The 20,896-nt window shown below is 50.2% G+C and overlaps 1 protein-coding gene across 3 annotated transcripts in view; it reads right to left on the bottom strand.

The window, feature by feature from the left end:
- LOC100056784 (cationic amino acid transporter 4) overlaps positions 1–20,896 on the bottom strand; it is a 99,972-nt gene that overhangs the window by 36,614 nt on the left and 42,462 nt on the right. For 2 of the 3 annotated variants that reach the window (XM_070276120.1, XM_070276117.1), the window contains exon 1: positions 1,236–1,372. The exons of the other annotated variant lie outside the window; for it this stretch is intronic. The gene's annotated coding sequence lies outside the window, so the exon portion shown is untranslated. Of the gene's footprint in view, positions 1–1,235; positions 1,373–20,896 lie in introns of those variants that run through there. 3 annotated transcript variants of the gene reach the window in all.

Here is a 20,896-nt window from a genome sequence, read left to right on the forward strand (position 1 = left end):
TGGCCCTAATTGCTTGACTCATGCCTAGCAATTTTGTGGCCTTTTTTGGCTTCCAAGAAGCCCCTTAGCAATAGCTTTCACCTTCTGTGCATACTTAACCTACAGCAAAGTTTACTGACGGCCTGCCCAGACACCAGGCTTGTGCAGATGCCTATAGCGGGCCCTACAGTTTTTTCCTTTTTATGACAAATGACACCAAAGACAGAGACAGGAAAAAATAGTGACCATCTCTGGGAGGAGAAGGATGAATAAATCAATGAGTACTCAAACCAAATTTCTCAGAGTTGCTGAATGAACCATCATCTGACCATTTTCTCCAGATTTTAAAGAACACAATAGCCAGGCTGTGTTATAAAGGAATATCATTTTTCGTGTTTCATGGGCTCACAGCTAAAAGTTGCCCATTTTGGGAGAATGCAGCCTAAAGGGCTAGAGGTGGGGATCAAATCAGCATTTCCCATTTTTTCAGAATTTAGACACAGCTGGTCAAAAGCATATTTAAGCTACAGCGAGAACTAGATCATAAAAATGTTGGGTGTCCCTGAAACCAAGGCCCTCACAATGATGTCAAACCCAGGCTTCCTTCCAATGGCCAATGTAATTCCCTGAGGCTGATGGCAGTTTGGTAGGACCCCTAGCCACAAATGAGAGTGCAAGGGGATTTTGCCCAACTGGATTTTGGGACCTCCACCCTGATGATGATTAAGCCAAGCCCTCAGTACACTGAACAAGCTGGGTCAGATTCTACAGCTCTTTGTAACCCTTTACAGCTTCTGGAAACTTTAGGTGCCAGAAGGTGGTGAGTTTGACTCTTTAAAGAAATTTCTCTATTACCTGGCTCTTAAAAAGAAGCCCCAAAGTGGCCACTGCAATTTTAAATCATCCTGGTTATCTGGAATGTAGTTCAGACAAACATTAGCACACAATACCATTCTTCGTATAAGACAGACCAGAACACTAGCAAGTTTTCCAGGAACATCTCAGAACCAGTGCCAGGAGCTACTCAAAACCAGATTTCCAGGGGCAGCTCACAACCAGCACCAGGTGTCACCCAGATCCAGAAGCAACTTAAGAGAGAACCTCTTACCCTACCTCCAGTTACCTTAGGTGGTTCAGGCTCAAGTTTCGGGTCTCAGCCCACTAGGATTCCCCAGAATGAAAGCCAAACTTCTATTTCCAGGAAATCAAACCGGAGAGACAAGGTAAGGGACAGTCGCTCTCTTAAAGTTACTCACCAAGAGCCCAGAGATGTCTTGATCCAGAAGCTGTTTCTTCTCTCAAAGAGGGAAAAAAACCCACCTTGGTACTGAGAGCACCAAAGCAGGAAACAGGAATTCAATCAGTTGAGTCTTTAGACAAAATTGTCTAGGCGGCTGCTTAGGGTCGAAGAAAAGATCACACACCCTGCTGGGGGTTCCAAAGTCTCAGGCGGGTGGTAACAGGACCTTGTCCCTTCATGGTTACAAACTGCTACTGCAGAAAATTGGGGTTCTCTTGCCTGATGAGTTTAATGAGACATATAATTATGGCATCAGACGTCGGAGGAGAAATCAGCTTTATTCTGAGAGATGGATCTGCAGGGAGGCAGGGGGCATGTGCCCTCATACTTGTCTCCCTGATTCAGGACTTGGGGTGAAATTTAAGAGGTTAGGGAGGACAGGGTGGCACCCGGAAGAACTGGGGGCACAGGTTTTGATTGGTAGGCTTCAAGCATTTATGGTATGGCTTTAAACATTTATGACAAGTTTCTATACTTTTATGATAGGGCTCTAAACATTTATGATGAGATGGCGAAGGAATTCTAACACTGGATCTTCCTGAATGAGGGACCCCTCACTTCTGCGAAGAGTCCAACTTTCAAGGTCCAGTTGTGTCCTAGGTCTTTGGGTTCCACGGGAGACTCTTTGGGTCCGAGGTCATTTCAGGTCAAGATTTCTTCTTCTGCACTCGCTCTGGTGACATGACTTTGCACACTTTCTGAAAGGCAATCATTAGTCACTCAGTTGATAAGAGATGGGGTCAGGTGAACTGGTCCTGGAGGGCCCACTGTTACATAAGTTACAATAAATCTATGTACACAGAGAGAAAGAAGCAATTACAGATAATGTACAAAGTTACAACCCAACTTATGAGGCACTGAGAGCAACTGTCCTCATCTCACAAATCTCTGCAAAACTGAAAATGCAGCTCCACAGGCAGCTCAGGTTTCACCATCCCCATCACCGATCCTGACACCTCCCCATCTGACTCAAAGCCTGGACCCTCGCCAGGAGCATCCTTATTAGACCGACCCAATTCCTGAGACTGAGGGAAAAGTTTAAACCCCAATTACCCTGAAAGCCCTAGGGACCAACTTGAATTTTTCTCTCTGTCCTTTGAAGTTGTAAATGTTTCCCTGTCTTTAGCATGTAAACAGCCCAGGAGAGAACAGCCCACAGTCACCTGAGACTCAACCTGGCTCCTCAATCAGTAAAGCCTGACATTAGAGGGAAAAAAAGGGAAAAAGTTTCCTTTTAAGTGCAGGCTGCTAGAGAGGCTCTCTACCCAAATCTAATTCATCCCCTCCTCATCTATAGCAAAGATAAATCTTAAAAGGCTCCTCCACAAATATTATCAACAACAAACTTTTAAGCAGGTAACTTTAACTTGTTACAACTGCTTGAGACACAATTATTTGTAAACTACTGAGTTTTGTATTCTACCTGTTTTATGGCTAAAACTTTTTAAATAAAAGCTAGAAGATCTCTGTCTGTCGGTCTACATATATGTATGTACATTATATATAAGCGATGTTTTTCTACCTCTAAATGGTATTAAAAAAATTGATTTCTAAACAGAGTTCTATTTAATAAACTTAAATTAGGAGCTCACATAAATTATTTCTAAATATAATAGAAACTACTCTAAATGTTTTTCAAGTTAACATGCTGTAAAATAATCTTTGGTCAATAAGTGTTTAAGTTTAAGTGCTTAAGTTTGTTGGTCTAATTAAAATAGGCACGTCTTCAGAGTTATCGGCACTGGATACAATGGAAAAATACAACTTTTATTCTACCTGGGGTATTAATCAGATCAGCTCATGTTTATGACAAGCAGGTGATAAACTCATGAAAGAGTAAAGAACAAATTGTGGATGTAAAAAAGAATGTTTGTGGAAGAGCAACCCTGAGAAAAAAGTCTCATGCGTGGTAGAGCTGGCTAGGATTGGAATGAATTTAATTAAGCAATTGAGTTTAGTATCAAAAATAAGCTGGTGCAAAATTAGAACTTGCTTCTCTTTCTGTGTTTGTTATAAGGACAAGGTTTCTTGGGCTTTTAATCTCCTGATAAAACAATTATGAAAAGTTTTTCTTTACATTTGATTAATCTGGGAAAAGACAGGGATGTTATGTTTTATCAAAATTATTTCCTGTGCTTTATGTTAAGAGCTGAGTCTTTTTTATTACAGAGAGCTAAGTGTTTGCAGCTATGTAACCTCTGTATTTGTCTTTGAAATCTTTTTGTCACCTTGGTTAAAAATTAAATATGATGTTTCATAATCATCTGTCATCCTATTTAGGCAAGTATTTTAAGACCTTTGATATTTTTGACAAACTGAGCAAAATCAGATTCTAAATCAAGTCTTCTTTGGACTTTTAGGTAACATTGGGAGTTTTCAGACGATCCCTGAAAAATCTCAAAAGATTCATTTTCTCTCCTTATAAAAAGAGAGATATTAAACTAATTAGGCTCATTTGAAATGTTAAATTACACAGGAAGCATTGTCAAATAAGAAATAACATTAAGCCTTCTTGATGTTATATCTTTCAAGTATAGGTTATAAGAGGTCCAGAAATTATATGAAATTCCTGGGAGTCTAACATGTCCTGTAATAAAATGCTGCTGTCATCAAAATTGAGGGTTGTGTTAATATCAGGAAAGCTCTTTAGCTGATTTTCACACAAAGCCAGCAACCACAGAATTTGTAAAGGTGGCATGTGTGGATGAAGTCCATTCTGCTTCTGCAAAGAACAGTCCCTCATTGCCAGACTTTTGCCATCCTGAGGTCTTTATAACAGGGCAACAGTCTGCTCCTGAAGCAGAGAAATTAAGGTGGGTGAACAATGGCTGTAAATTCAACAAACCGTCAGGACTATGGAAAATCCACGACGGCCGCTGGGCTCTTCCCAGCTCCCTGGCAAATCCCATTTTTCAGTTTTTACATTTCTTCAATCACATTAAGGAAAACCTATTTCTTCCCCAGAACTCTTCCCTCAGGGTCCTTTGAGCACCTGCAGCTGGACTTCACTCAGCTGCCACTTCCTATGGCTCATCAATATGTTCTTTAGTTATCGTCTGTGTTTCCTGGATGGGTTAAAGCCCTTCCCTTGCCACAAAGCTGATGCCCTCACAATGGCAGAGAAACTGCTAGAACACGTGCTTCCCACTTGGGATGTACCTTCCACAATCTCCAGTGATCGAGGCACCCGCTTCACTGGGCAAATCACATGAACTTTAATGAAAACCTTTCAAACTTCTTGGAATTATCACTGTTCCGATCATCCTAAATCATCGAGCAAAGTCGAGAAAAATACTGGAAGAACTGGATTCAAGCAGAAGAAATGTTAAATTACATGAGACTATATGAGCTGAGAAAGGTGGTCTAATGTTTTGTTTTTCCAGATTTAAAGAAATCTTTTCTCTTAAGCCATCGACAGTTTGGTAGGACACACCTTTGTGAACAAAAATGAAACATTTATCTTTTCTCTCTACCTGATCCCTCCAGAATTCAGAAACACTCAGTGAGTATTCTTATTTTCACTTGTATAAATAATCAGGCCAAGTTTTAATATAAACAAATTAATTTTACTGTGATTATCTTTGACCCAAAAAAATTGAAGGTAATTGTAGAGAGGAAAATTCTGTTTGCATCCTTGTAGACATTAGATTCTGGTCCTGTTAATTATCTTCAGGTTTGTTACATATGGTGGACTGGACTCCCCTAACCTAAGGTATTGCCTTCTGCCTTGCTGACTGTTGGCAGTCCCCTCTTTGGAAAACAATGAATTAACTCCACATGTGACAGTCACCAGCAGATCAGTGTCTGTTGGTCCACAACCTTCTGCTGCTCCCCTGTTGTCTTATGTGAGTGTGACCAGCTGCTGTGAGTCTCTACTGTCTTATCCTCAGCCCATCACCAACAGGTTAATGGATTAAAGACGCTTTCCTGGATTCTAATTTAAAAGATCCTATTGGTCACAGTCTAGAGCCTGGTGACTGGGTATTCTGGAAGCATCATCAGAGGAGGACAGCCCTTAGCCCCATTGGAAAGGACCTTATCAAGGGCCCCTGACCACTGACACTGCTACAGAACTAGAAAACATTGCATTCTAAGTGTCCCCTTTTGGGTACACCTTCCACCCACGGAGAACCATGGGCTTTTGAATGTCTAGACAGCTGGCATACAGCAGGATAATTCCTTTAGGATATTATAATATTCCCTTTCAAGTTCTTGTTAAAGGAGAAACCCAAACACAATCTTGTAGGTCTAGGTGAGACTTAGAGACCTTGTTTTACACCCCACTACTCTCCATTGATTCCCATTGCCAAAGGCTTTGTCCCATGGGTTGATGTTGCCGTGATGACCAATTGATAAAAAGTTTAGCTACAATGGCAAATTCTGTCACTTGAGCCTTAGCTCAACAACAATGGTTCCTAATCCCCCAGTCAGGTTCATATTAGATAATTAAATGGCACTTCATTATGTCCTTGCAGGACAGGGTGGCATCTGTGCCATAGCCAACACCCTCTGCTGTACCTGCATCAACTCTTCTGGTGACATTCAGTTAGAACTTGGAAAAATCATAATAATGTCACAGGATGTCTCCAGTCCAATGTCTTTCAGTGACACCCTCTGGTTCACTATCGATGTTTTCAGCTGGCTTTCTTCAGGACTAGGTGTTTGGATGAGACCAGGACTTCCAATAATGTTTATGATTATTAGAAATGTGCTATATGTAACTGTATTTAAACTTCTTATGTTACTACTCACTCAGATCTGCTCCAAGTTATACTAATGATTATTGTCCTGATTTGCATGATCTTTGTCACCTTCATGCTACGAATGACTTGCATTTCTCAATGCTGTGTGTCTGTCTCTACCTCCAGAATAATGATTGCACAGCAACTTGAAATGATCAACCAGTCTTCAAATTCCGAAGGACTTGATACTTTTCCACACAGAGACTGTGCCTACGACTCATTTCCTGACCACCTCCTTATTGCTCAGATGCCGCCAGAGCCTCTGACTGCATTTCTCCTACAGAAGATTGAGCGCATGGCTTCCCCCAGACAAGGGACGTGACTTTCCAGAAAAGAACATTTCTAGTAATGAGGGATATATCAATATATCAAACAGTTGATCCAAGATGCTTTCTGCTGAAAGATCTTGATCAGAAGGGGAAATTTGGACAGTGAGAACAAAATAGAGTAACATCTGTCAAGGCTACTAAAATGGAGCTGGGAGGCCATTAAGGAAATGGGGCTCAGGCAGGCACACCACATCTCTACCAGACGGAATGTAACTTTTGAGCTGTGCTTCTCTGTTGTCACCTTGACCTTCTTTCAAGAGATACACTTACTCTCAAAGATAAGAACTTCCTGCCTTAGAGACGGCCTTAGCAACTGATCACATACAGCCAAGAAGTAACAGTTTTTGCCAGTGCCAACCACAAATTTTGCAAAGCGACCTGTGGGACTTTTCTCTTTTTGCCTGTCTATACCCTTACCTCCTTGTTTTCCTCAGAACACATTTTGGGTTTCTGCCTGAATCTGGGTCTCCTGAGTTGCAATTCTAATTGCCCAAATAAGTATCTGCTATTTGAAGTGTAGTGGATTTTTCCTGAGTCGACATCTCATACTTCTGGAGGCCAGGAGTCCCAGATCCAGGTCCGGGAGGGTTGATTTCTGGTGAGGCCTCTCCTCCTGGCCCAGAGAGGGCTGCCTTCTTGCTGTGCTCACATGGGGGAGGGGGAGAGAGCAAGTTTTCTGGTGCTTCTTCTGATAAGGATACTCATCCTCTCGGGTCAGGGACCGCCCTTATGACCTCATTTAACCTTAACTACTTCCTGTCTCCAAATAGAGTCACACTGGGGTTAGGGCTTCAAGATATGAATGTTCTGGGGATAAAATTCAGTACATAGCACCCTCCTTCCTCAGGGCTCCAACCATGCCATGCACGTGACTTGTAGCCTGTATCACATTGTATTGTTAAGTACTATTCATTTTTCTGATTCTAAAATAACACATACTTAGTGTAGAAAGTGTGGAAAATGCAGAAAAATATGAAGAAAACAAAATGCATAAACACACCCTAGAGATAAATATTATTAATATGCCAGGAGATTTTTGGTCTTTTTTCTGTGTATACACATTCAGATACTTTTTTGACTCAATTTGGATCAAAAAATATGGGGGTTTTTGGTAACAGCTTTAGATATGATTCACATACCATACAATTCACCCATGAGTGAATTCACCAAATGAGAGAGAGCAGAGGATGGCCCAGGTTAGTGCAGGGACCATGGGGGCTGAGGAGGGTACAGGTGTCTGTGTCATCATGAAGGCCAGCTCCCTAGGACTACACCCCAGTTGACATGGGGACTCAGTGCAGACTCAGGTGGTAACAAGGCACAGTGAGGTCCAGAACCTTCCATGTGGAAGTTGAAGTGGCCGATGGAAGATGAGGAAGCCACACTCCACAGTCATTTAGGGGCAGACGTTGGTGGGGACGGGCTGAAGGCTGGCAGCAACTCTGTTCTGTGCTCCGCTCTGCAGGCAGCAGTCTTTATGCAAAGCCCTGGAAGAGTGACCTTCACTGACCTGGCGAGGTCATCAAACTCTCTGCTCACCTGGACATCTTGAGGAGAGACCCAGGACCAGGCAGAACATTGTCACCTTCTGAGAACTTGACTTTTTTTACTCACACACACAGGGTGTCAAAGAAGTTCCTTAGGACAGCTTCTCTCCTCTGGATGACAATGTCATTACTCCTCAAACTATTAAAAGAGAGAAGGGCAGGGGCTCAGGGGGCGTCTGGGGGCTGGTTACATAGGTCTGTGCTGTTTGTGAAAATTCACTAGGATCTGCCCTTAATCCATGTGCACTTTGCAGCATAAACTTTGTTCCTCAACAGGAAATGAAAACCAGAGAAGTTGGGGAAACAGAACCAGCACTGAGTCTGTCTCTGCACAGGCCCTTTCTGTAGGGTCTGTCATCACATCCCATCTCACAGTGACCCTGGCTGGAAGGTACTAGCCCTGTTTCACATGGACACACGGCTGAGTCCTGGAGAGGGCTTTACATGAACTATAAGGATTCAGAAGGATTTCCCTTAAAGCTGAGGATACAATCTGGGCTAGGCAGATTAGACTAATGATAACAGTGAAGGAACAGGAAATAGAACATTGTATCCATGTAGCCGGCCCTGACACAGGAAGGGTTACTAATCACTGGAACAAGCTTGCCAACAAACTGTGACCCGGAGGTGAGAAGGCCGGTTAGCCAATGACGGGTAAGACCCCCGGGGGGGGGGGGCAACCTAAGACAGTCGGCGGCCGCCCAGGGGCACACATGGAGAAAGGATATCGATATCAGGAGCAGGAGGGACCGCTGCCTAAGAGACCTTGCCTGCTCCGAGATAAAAATACAGGAGCACAGCAATAACATGATACTATCAAAACAGACGCCGAGGGAGGGCTCCTTGAGAAAACACTAAGATTTCTTGGCATTCGCTAATTACTTCATCCAGAACACCTGTGTATGTTTAACAGCTGTAAGCTATGTGTATATTGAAACGCTGGTTATAATAAACTCAGAGTGGCCATCAGCCCTCTCCGCATCTATCCTGATGTGTACATTGGATTGCGACACCTACAATCCAGACTAGAGCTGATCTCTGATTCAGAATCTAAGATCCAATGTTGACGGATCAGGATTTGGTCCCAGGCCTGTGTGACTAAAACCCTATGGGATTTCCATTAAACTAACACTTCTGACAATAACCGTACATCATATTGAACAAGCATGTGCTGTTGCAAGACAATTCCACGTATTCCGTTTGTTTTAGAATGATGGAATCCAGTGCTGAGCAGCCTTCTCGGAGCAGAGGGATGTGGTCAAGGCAAGCTCATCTCTGGCTGTGGAGCCGTAGAGACGAGGCAGGGAGAAGGGAGAAGGAAACAAGGACGATCGACACCAGGTGTCCCGAGCCTGAGGGTTGGAGCTGTGAAGACAGGTCTCTGGAGGGGCTTTGACTCAGGTCTGGACTGAAGTGAATCAGGGTTGGAATAAGCAGTGATTTGGGACTAGACTTTCTTTTAATAATTCGTATTTGGGGTTCTCTCCTCAGTGTTTGACTGCCTTGGAAAAGAATGATATTTTTTCTACATTAAAAAGGCAAAGTTCAGTGAAAGGGGTCCCGGTCTCCCTCACAGCCACAGAGTGACTCTTCCAGGACCACCATCCCCCTGCAGGTAGTGCGGGCGGGGGAGGGGCCGCCTTGCGAGTGCTGGACCTGCAAATCCAAACATCAGTGAACAGGGAGCATCGTGCCCCTGAGCCAGCTATTCTCTCTCAGCCGGTGAAGAACCCAGGCAGGGGTACCAGGAGAGGCCAGGGTGGCACCCCAGTCAGAGCAGGAGTAGGCCCGGAGGGGCATCAGTGTGCACATTCAGGCCTGGGCTGGAACATGGACTCGGCCATGCGATGTATCTGGGCAGGACACTCTAGGTCTCCAATCCCCACTCTCTCCCTTAAAAAGATGCCTCACAAGGCTGCTGGGAGGACCGAGGTGGGGTTTAGGAAATGCTCTCACAGAGAAATCCAACAGTTCCAGGGTAGACACTGGGTCCCCCTGCACAGACTGGAGAACACCAAAGCAGACTCCAAAGAAACACACACATGACACTGAGAGCAGCTGAGCCCAGGGAGGCCAGGAGAGCAGCGTGAGAGGGAAGCAGGGACTCCTCATCTCTGCTGACATGGCTGAGGACGGCCCCACCACCTCCGCTCAGAAGTGTCTCCATGGGACAGAATGCGCTGGGTGAGGCTGCAGGGCCGGGAGAGAGGAAGGGGGTGGATGCTGGCTGAGTGCCCACCCAGTGCCCGGCTCTGTGCAGGGTGCAAAGACAGACACACGAGACACACTCCTGCCCGTAAAGAGATCACCCATTGGGGAGGAGAGGAAAAGGAACATCACACAAATGCAGTGTGATGCGTGCAAGGAGAGAGTGTGCACCAGCTCTCCTGGGGGTAAAGGTCGGACGGGGATAGAGCCCCTGAGCTGAGCTCTGCAGGTGAGGTGGGCAGAGCTGGGCATTTCAGCAAGAAGAGCAGCAGGAGCAATGCAGAGGGAGAAACCGCCCCGTGTGCACAGAGACTTCCAGGCAGCTTGGAGCGAGAGGATGGATTTCAGAGTGGGAGGGAAGAGGGGGCTGGCAGAGGCCAGATCTCAAGGGCATGATGTGAATGACACACTGCTAAGCCTGGATTCATCCAGAGGGGAGCTGCTGACAGGTTTAAAGCAGGAGGGCCAGGGGCACGTTTCTGGCGTAGAAAGATCACTTGGGAGCAGGTGGGCAGGAAGGGCCAGAGAGGAGGAAGTAGCAGGAGCACAGGCCTGGAGGAGGGGAGTGAGAAGGAGGAGCAGGCAGCCTGAGCTCTCTGCAGGAGGTGAGATGGAGGAGGGAGATGTGGGGAAGAGGGGGACAAGTGCTGCGCCCAGCTTCTGATGAGAAGGAGGCCCCCCACACCAAGAGGCAGCCCTTAGAGGGAGATGATGTGTCCAGGTCAGACTCTCAGAATCCCATGTCCCTATGGGCCATCTGGGGAACCGTCCAGCAGGTGGCTGGAAAGGGGGTTCCAGAGCTTAAGAGAGAGGTCTGGGTTCCAGCCAAGGGCAGGAGAGGGGTGAGCCTCAGGCTGGCGATGGGGTGCTGCAGGGGGAACCTCTGCCAGTTGAGGGAGCTGAGGGCCAGGCAGGGCTGGATCCTCTGGAGCTGGTGGTACTGTCCTCTGAGCACACGCTGTTGGCACAGTGGTCCCTGTGGACCTGCTCCACCCTCCATTGCACCCTCCCTTCTCTGTCTTCTGCTCTCAGCTCTGCTCAGCAACTCCCTCCCCACTGGCAACCCTGGAGGAAGGAACCCCTGCTGTGCACATAAGGCCTCAGGTAGGTCTGAGCCTGGGTCCAGCAAGGCCAGAGGAAGAGCAGGGGAGAAAATCAAGGAGGAGCGAGGGTGCCCTGGCCATCAAAGCAGAGCAGCTCTCCAGGGGGCTGAGGAAGAGGAAGGACAGCTGGGAGGGAAGGATGGAGGGGAGGAGTCTGCAGAAGTGCATGGGCCGGGCCAGAGGTGGGTGAGTGATGGCAAAGGGAAGAAGTGATCACAAGAAGAATCCACGAGGCCCTCTCACTGTTGGGGCTCTGGAACCTATGCACCCTGCCACTGGAGTGGGGAGACGTGACAGAGGAGGGATCTGTGTGGACAGGCACAGGCACATCTGTGCTGGGGCCTCTCCCATCAAGCCAGCACTCCCAACAGGAAGCCTCAGTGTCAGGTTGACCCGTAGGCCCAGGCCCAGGCTCAGTGCTCCCGCTGCAGATGTGGTTGTTGCTGCAACAGAAAGACATGAACATTGTGCTGCCTTGCACACAGATCTCCCCAGGGTCCCAGCTGGAGGTGCTGGTGTGTCACTGCATCAGGAGTCACATTCCAGCTCCACCAATGTCCTCGGGACCCTGGGCAGGTCAGTGAGTAGAAGCTGGATAATGACCCTGCTTCATCGGAGGCCCCCAGTGTTCAGATCACCCAGAAAACATGCCTAGAGTGACCCTCCTGGTGGAGACCAGCCGCTGCTCCCTGGCCCTCAGAGCTCAGCAGATGCTCCCACGTGTTGTGCTCCAGCTGGCACCCTGTCCCTATCACCACGACAGCAGCTGTTCTGGAAAACCACCCAGCTCCCTCCCCACATCCTCTTCCTGCTCCTCCTGCTGGACCTGAACTCCAGGCCTCAGCACCGCTCTTGGCCACTTTGTCCTGGAGCCAGTCCCACTTCTCTCTGACTCCTCAGACCCCAGCTCTGGCCTCGAATTTCAGCATCACTAGTGGCCTCCGCTGGCCTTGGCTCCTCCCAAGGGGAGCAAAGGTGGGTAAGATTGTAGCAGGTAGGCCCTGCTCACCCCAGCAGCCATGACCTGTCAGGCCTCTGCCTTTTTCCTTCCCTCTGGCTTGCGGCCCCTGCTCTGGTTCCCTGCTGAGGCCTGGGACCCTGCCTGGGCCTGGAGGAGCATCCCACACACAGCAGGCCCCCAGAAGCCATGAGCTGAGCAGAGCATGCGAGCACCCCCCTGCACCGGGCTCTCTGAAGGTGCTTCACACACATGTGTGTGATTCCCAGCCCCGGCCCGTGCAGTGGAAATCACGAGCCCCAGCGTTCGAATGATGAACTCGAGCGAGAAGGATGGAGCTGGGCGCTCTCGGCTTGCGGCTCAGGCCCCATCATGGGTAGACTGTGGTAGATTCGGGAATTAAAGTGGTGAACGGCAGCAAGATCATAGAGCCCCTGGTCCCTGGGGTGGCTATGGGCCCAGAGACTGTGACACAGGGGGCACCCCATGCTCCTCACCTCATGTTGAGTTCCTCCAACACGTTATTGATCTTAAGTGCCTCACTCACCACAAAGGCTCCAGAATCTCCAAGGCCATTGTATGAGATGTCCAGGACTCTCAGGAAGATGTTTTCCTGGAAAGCAAAAGGACGAAGCCATGGGACCTCATGTGATGGTGGAGAAAGTCAGGGGCCACAGCCTCAGAGCCCAGGAAGCCCGAGGTGCAAAGACTGTGGACCAAGTGTCGAAGGACAGAGTCCAGGTTAGCTTCTGTGGCTTGGATGGTGGTGACAGTAGAGCTGAACCCCTGGAAGCCCAGCAGACAGAGAGGCATAGATGTGAATGACCCTCAGGGCCTGGGGGCTGCCACGCAGCAGCAGGCCCCAGAGACACAGCGATCAGCCCCCATGCCCACTTGGGCGCCTCTCTAGGGCAGGGACCCTGAGGCACAGAGCAGCTCAGGGGCCCAGGGGGGGCTCCAGTGAAGGGCTGCTGGGGGCTGTGATGGGGAGAAGGGTGGAGTTCGTGGATGTGCTAGGAAGACAGAGCCTGACCTGCCACCTTGTGTGCAGGAGCCCAGGTCAGCTCCTGTCAGAGGGCAAGGCAGCAGCTGCCCTTCCTTGAGGAAGACCACACAAGGAGCCAGCACTAAGAGCACTGCAGGCATCTCGTGCCACCCTGGCAGGAGCTTGTGCCACCTGTTCCCAAGGGCTACAAGCCACAATATCAAAGGGAGTAGGTGGGCTGTTTGAGAGTGTGCTGGGACCCAAGGGTGCCAGGGTGTCATCTTGGGAAGCAACTGTGTATGTCCAACAGTGAGCATGTGTCACCAGACTGCACCATGTCCCTACCAGCCAAGTGTCTGTGATGTCTGGGGAAGGGTGTGACAGTCAGCTTCAGAACCCTCAGTGAGTGATGTGAGAGTGGGCACAGGGGGAGAGAACATTGTTGTCATTAAGTGAAGCTGTCACTAAGTGGAACTTAAGTCACTTAACGAAATATTCTTGAAGCTCTGCTTAAAAGATCCAAGGTTCATTTCTGAAGTGCTGCAAAACAGGGAGCTGGCCCCTGGGAGACCTGCCCCCAAAAGACAGGCCAGAGGGGCTGAGGGGTGGGGCCTCATACCTCCAGTCCCCTGGCAAAGGCCATGCCTCCTGGGCCTTGCAGGTGATTCCAGCTCATGTCAAGCTCGGTGAGTCCTGTGTTTTCTGCCAGGGCTGGTCCAAGTGTCCACCCTTCAGAAACACCAAGAGAGACTTTCTTATTCACTGTTTACTCCTTCAGAAAATGATGCTGATGCCCGCTGTGTGCCAGGGTCTCTGCTGGGCACGAGGGTCATGGAGCTGACCCCACCATGGGCCTGCTTGCCCTCAAGGGTTTCACATTTAATGGGGGAGACAATAATACAAATTAATGGGATGTGAGTTATTCTAGACTACAAACAGGGAGGCATGGGAACAGAGTGGATGCTAACCCTGCCGTGGGGGTCAGGAAAGTGAGGACTGAGGAGATAACCTTGAAGAGAGGGAGTCCTCATGCACGTGTGCACACATAGTGGAGAGCAGACTCAGGAAAGAACAAGTGTGTGGAGGCCAAGGGAGCACGGGGCACTTGTAGAAATGCACACAGGCCTGGCGCGGGTGGCAGGTGGGAGTAAGCCAGTAAAATGAGATAGGAGCGATGGGCACTCGAAAGATGCTGAGAGACTTCAATGATAGGACAAGGGAGTTTGCACTGCCCTATCAGTGGTGAGGAGGCAGGGAGAGCTTTAAGAAGTGACAAGGCTGGACTCCTTAGCAGTGGGTGTAGGGCATGGACTGGGGCCAGCAAATGCAGAGACAAGAGGCCAGGGGACTGTTGAGAGGCTTGTGCCATAGTTTATAGGTAAGAAGTGACAAGGCCAGCACAGCTGTGGTGGGAGGAGGCAGGGGTGGTAGAGAAAGGAAAGTGGGGGCCGTGTGGGGTTAAGAAACCCTGAGAGACATTCAGCATGTAAAATGGGCAGAAGCCCCACCCACGCTGCTCCCGGCTCTGTCAGCACCCAGCCAGTCTGACCTGCATCCAAATCTCAAAAGTGCCAGGAGCAACATGCCTCCAGGCTGTCCCCCTGTGTGGAACTGTTGATGCCCTTCTTCACCTGGTGAACAGCTCCTCCTCCTTCTCACCTGGGGTCACTGTGTCAGGAAGCCTTGCCCACCTGGCTGGGCTGGGCAGTGTCAGGCCCCACGTCCACTGTGCTTCCCTCCTTCCGGGCTCTGGCCATCAGACCTCTCTCTGCTTGGCTAATCTCTCCCACCAGCCCAGGGGCCCTCAGCGACCTGAATTTGACCCCTCTCCATTCCATGGACCCAGCACCCAGCACAGGTCTGGGAAGGCTGGTCTGAAGAAACGCACAGAGGGAAACCGACGCACTGACTGGGCAGAGCGCTCAGCCAGCCCGGGGGCCTGACGCGCCTGGGCGGGCACTTTCAGCACCGCGGAGAGCTCCCTGCAGGAGGGGCGGCCTCCCTGAGAACAGCGCGCAGACTCCAGGCACACCGCCGGGTCTGAGCCCCAGGCTCCCAGATGCGGGGACTTCCCCTTCCTCAGACACTTCCAGGCTGGGAGGAGAGCAGGGAAGCCTACTTCCCCACTGTGTAGAAGTCAGAGATGACAGGGTGACTGTGACACACGAAGTGTGAGATGACAGGGGGAGTGTTACACGTGAGGTCAGACATGCCAGGAGGTGGGTTGCACATGAAGTCTGAGACGATGGGTGAAGCATGAAACACGAAGACATGACACAATGGGGAGTGTCACACTAGAATTCAGAAATGAAAAGTGGAGCATGACAGAAGATGTCAGAGATGCCACAAGGAGAGTTACACATGAAGTCACAATAGCCACGGGGACAGTGACACAAAAGTCAGAGACGACAGGTGGAGTGTTACACACAACATCACAGACAACTGGGGAGTGTTACACATGAATTCACAGACACCAAATGCAATGTTACTCATGAATTCAGTGACGCCATGGGGGTGTGTTACACACGACGTCAGAGACATCACATGCAGTGTTACCCACAAAGTCATAGCTGACAGGGCGTGTTACACATGAAGTCAAAGACACCAGGAGGAGTGCTACACACAGCATCAGAGATGACAAGGGGACTTTTACACAGAAAGTCAGAAACACCAGAGGGAGAGTTACACATGAAATTGGAAATGAAATCGGGAGTGTTACATACAACTTCAAAGAAGTCACCGAGAGTGTGACACATGAGGTCAGAGATGCCATGTTGAAGTTTTACACACAAACTCAGAGATGACAGGAGGAGTGTTATGCGTGAAGACAGAGACACCTGGTTTGGTGTTCTAAAAGAAGTCAGAGACCCCAGGGGGAGTGTTAGACACAAAGTCAGCAATGCAAGTGGAAGTGTGACACATGAAGTCAGAGATGCCAAATGGAGTGTTATACAAGAAGCTAGAGACACCAAGCGGAGTGTTACAATGAAGTCAGAGATGCCAGGGGGAGTCTCACACACGAAGTCAGAGATGCCACGGGGAGTGTTACACACAAATTCAGAGATGCCACAGGGGAGTGTTATGCAGGAAGTCAAAGACAATAGTCGGAGTGTTACATGCGAAGTCAGACACAAGTGTGAGTGTTACACATGAACTCAGAGACTCCACAGAGAGTGTTATACACAAAGTCAGAGTCACCAGTAGGAGTGTGACACAGAAAGTCACAAACGCCACAGATGCATGTGGGCATGAATTCACAGACACCACGGGGAGTGTTAGGCACAATGTCCGAGATGTCAGGTGGTGTGTTATACACGAAAGTTAAGACAGCAGGGGCTGTGTGATGCATGAACTCAGAGACACAAGGGTGAGTGTCATACCCAAAGTCAAAGACACCACTGAGTGTCTTACACACGATGTCAGAAACGTCAGGGTGAGTGTTATCCCTGATGTCAGGGACACCAGGTGGAGGGTGACACTCGAAGTCTGAGATGGCACAGGGATTGTTATACACGAAGACATGATGCCAGGTGGAGTGTGACACAGGAAGTCACAGATGCCAGGGTGAGTGTGACACAAGAAGTCAGGGACGGAACAGGGATTGGACAGACAAAGTCAGAGATGCCAGGGGGAGTGTTATGCACAAAGTCAGAGATGCCACCGGGGTATGTTACACATGAAGACAGAGGCAGCAGGGAGAGGGTTACACATGAAGTCAGAGACACCAGTGGCACTGTGACACACAAAATCAGATAAACACGAAGTCTGTGATGCCTGGGGGAGTCATGTGCCCAGAGTCAGAGACACCATGGGGGATTGTTACACACGAAGTCAGAGACGCTTAGGAGAGTGTGACACACGAAGACAGAGGCAACAGGTCGAGTATGACCCTCAAAGTCAGATATGCCAGAGGGATTGTTACGCACAAAGTCAGAGATGAAAGGGGGAAATTACACACAAAATCAGAGATGGCAGGGGGAGTGTTACACACGATGTCCGAGAGGCCAGGGGGAGAGTTACACATGAATTCAGATACAAGAGGGGCACTGTTACACACAACATCAGATACGCCACAGGGATTGTGACAAAGTCATAAATGCCACGGGGGTGAGTTACACACGAGTTCACAGACACTAAGTTGATTGTTACATATTAAGTCAGATATGGCAGGGATAGTGTTACACAGGAAGTCCAAGATGCTATGTGGAATGTTAAACACGACGGATATGCCAGAAGTACTGTGACACACAGATTCAGAGACCCTATGGGGAGTGTTACACAAGCAGTTAGAGATATCAAGATTTTGTCAGAGACCCAAGGTGTTGTGTGCCACATGAAGTCAAAGACAACAGGTGGAATGTGATGCATGATCTCAGAGTCATAATAGGCAATGTGACACATGAAGTCAGAGATGCCATATGGAGTCTTACACATGAAATCTGAGACACCACAGGTGAGTGTTACACATGAAGGAAGAAATACCACATGGGGTTTTACACATGGAGCCAGAGATGCCAGTAGGAGTGTTACACACGAAGTCACAGAGGGTACATGGAGTGTTACTCACAACATCAGAGACACCAGGGTGAGTGTTACACACCAAGTCAGAGACACCACAGGGAGTGTTACACACAAAGTCAGAGATGCGATGAAGAGTGTTACACACAAAATCGAAGACACCAGTGGCAGTATCACAGAAGAAGTCAGAGACAGCAGGGTATGTGTTACCCATGACGTCAGAGGTGGCACAGGGAGTGTCACACACGAACTCAGAGAAGCCTGGAGGAGTGTTACACATAATGCCAGAGAGGCCAGGGGGAATGTTACAAATAAGTCAAAATCACCAAGGGTAGGGTGACACTCAAAGTCAGACATGAGAGGGGGAGTGTGACACACAAGCTCAAAGACAACATGCATTGTGTGACACATGAAGTCAGACATGGCATGGGGAGTGTTACTCATCAAGTCAGAGACGCCGTGGGGAGTGTTACACAGAGATGACAAGGTGGAGTGTTCTGCAGGAAGTCAGAGACGATATGGATGGGGTTAAGCACAAAGTCAGAGACGCTTGGCATGTGTTAGCATGAAGCCAGAGATGACAGAGAGAGGGTGACACACAAACTCAAAGACGACATGTATTGTGTGACACATGAAGTCAGACACAGCATGGGGAGTCTTACTTATGAAGTCAGAGATGTGAGGGGTAATGTGAAACACGAATTGAGATGCCATGGGGAGCGTTAAACATGAAGTCAAAGACACCAGGGGTAGTATTACAAACGAAGTCAGAGACACTGGGGGGAGTGTGACACAAAATCCAAGATGCCACATGGGAGTGTTACCCAGGAAGTCCAAGACACCAGAGGGAGTGTTACACACGAAGTCAGTGACACCACATGGAGCGTTACACAAGAAGACAGAAGAAGTCAGCACCCAGCACAGGGAGCAGCGGGCACTGAGACATCCAGGGAATGCAGTAAGAGTTCTGTGTGGAAGGAGTGGGCAAGGGGCAGGCCTAGGTGGGACGTGGGGAGAGGGGCCAGAGCACGGATGCTCATAGTGGTCCTGCCAACCTCCACCCACCCCTGCCCCAGGAAAACGCGCCCCACCATGGCCCAGGCCAGATGGGACCTGCTTGGTCACTCGGCTGGCTATAGCTCAGGTCCAGGGATTTCAGGCCCGTGGGGGCCAGCAGGAGTTCAGCAAGGTACTGGGCCGTCTGCTCCTCCAGGCCGTTCCCTGCCAGCTGTACCCTCTGCACCGCTGGGGTCACTGACAGGGCGGCACACACAGCCTGGGCGCCCACCGCTCCTGGCTGGTTCTCCTACAGGTCCACTTCTGGGGGCCGGCACCCCTCCTCAGTCAGTGGGATCCAAGTCAGGCACTGCCCTCCTCCACCTTCCTCCATCCCCCAAACTCCAGGCCTGAGGCCATGGGAGGGGCTTTGCAGGTGGACTGTCCTGGGGTCGCATGGTGACTCTGTGACCCATCGGCTGGATACCCCACCCCACTCCATGTGTCCACGAGCTCCTTTGTCAAGGGGTTAAGACCACCTCCTTTGTGGTGCCGTGGAGGATGCTGGGATGGAGCCGCACCCACCTCATTGATGGCTCGTGCCTGGCAGCAATATAACCCTGCCAGAGCCTCCACTGCACATATCTGGGGACTGACAATGACAGCCCAAGGGGCCATGCATGGAGCATGTAAACGGGCAGACACTCTGCTGAGCATTTAATGCTCATCACAACCCCGAGGGCTGAGTGGCATTGTTGGGTCCATTTCACAGATTGGAGACTGAGGCTCAGCAAGGTTGAGCTGCTTGCCCAGGGTCACCCTGATCTTCTGTGGCAGAGATGGCATTTGCATCCAGCCCCACCAACTCCCACCCAGCCCTCCCTCCTTTCGCACTGCCAGCCCCATCTCTCTGTGTGGAAGGACCCTCCCACCCTGCATTCGGGCATTGGGAGGCCACCACATGCAGGGGGCGCTGGCCAGCAGAGGAGGGGCGTGGAGGGGTGGGGTGGGTCACCAAGGGAGTGGCATCTAGCATTGGGTGCACCACAGAGGGTCTAACTCCACCCCACCCACCCCACCCTGTGCTGAGGCCCCTCCCCCAGCAACACCAGCAGGTCCAGGGGGAAAAGACCTGGCTGTGGGGGGCCCATACCCCTCAGGAAAGGGAGGACTCAAGTCAGCCCACCTGTCCCAGGCTGGGCACCTCCCACAGATGCTGCTGCTTCTGCTCAGGGCACCTGCCAGGGCCTCTGCACTAGCCCCACACAGCCCAATGTCCCCAAGGTCCAGCCGCTTGACACAGAGATTGGAGGTCAGCGTGGAAGCCAGAGCCTGGGTCCCCTGGGACAGAGGGGGGCCTGAGGGCCTGGTCCTCCCCAGGGCTGAAGGCCTCACACATAGCTGCTCACTACCCTGGCTCCTGTTTCCAGGGCTCCACCCACTTGATGCCCTCCACCTGGAAGGCCCTCCCCTTCCCACAGGCCCAGGGGATGCCTGCTTCTCTGTCTAGGCTCCACCTTACCTCCTGGAGCCTTCCCTGACCCTCTAGTGCATTAGGGGGGCTCCCCAGCCCCTATAGTGATCTCCGTCACAGCCTGGATCCCATCTGCCACCCAGATGTGGGGGATGGGACATACCTGGCACAGATCAAGGCTGGGGAATGTGTGGGATGGGCTCAGGGAGGGCCACTCCCATGGCTGCTGCCTCCCAGGTCCTCTTCTCCAAGCCTGGCCCAGGGTCCCTCCATGGGTGGCTGGGGCCCCAGGCCATGGTGCCACAGGTTCAGCTCCGGGGCGCTTCCCTGGCACAGAAAGCAGGAGGCAGGCACGACGCTGTGGGCCCGGGGAGACCTCAGGGAGAGGGTGTCCTTGACCAGCTCTCCAAGCCCACGGGTGCCTGATGGGGGACAGGGGCTAAGTGTGGCTGCCTCCCCAGGCACCGCCGCCTGCCTCCTCCCCTGCCTTCTGTCACTCCCCAGCCTGTTTCCCCTCTAGAGGCATTTCTTCCTGTGCCAGTAGCCACTCCTGACCCATATACAGATGGGGACACCGAGGCTCAGAGAAAGCAAGTCCTTTCCTCAAAGTCACACAGCTAGAAGTAGCTGATCCCGGCAGAGCCAGGCTTAGGACCCGCCTGTCTGACAGCAAAGTGCACACTATGTCTTTTCTATTGCATCACAGACGACGTATGTTTCATGAACATTTTATAGGGCACAACACTGAAATAATTCC

This window comes from Equus caballus, chromosome 8 (genome assembly GCF_041296265.1).
Source record: "Equus caballus isolate H_3958 breed thoroughbred chromosome 8, TB-T2T, whole genome shotgun sequence".
Taxonomy (NCBI): Eukaryota; Metazoa; Chordata; class Mammalia; order Perissodactyla; family Equidae; genus Equus; species Equus caballus.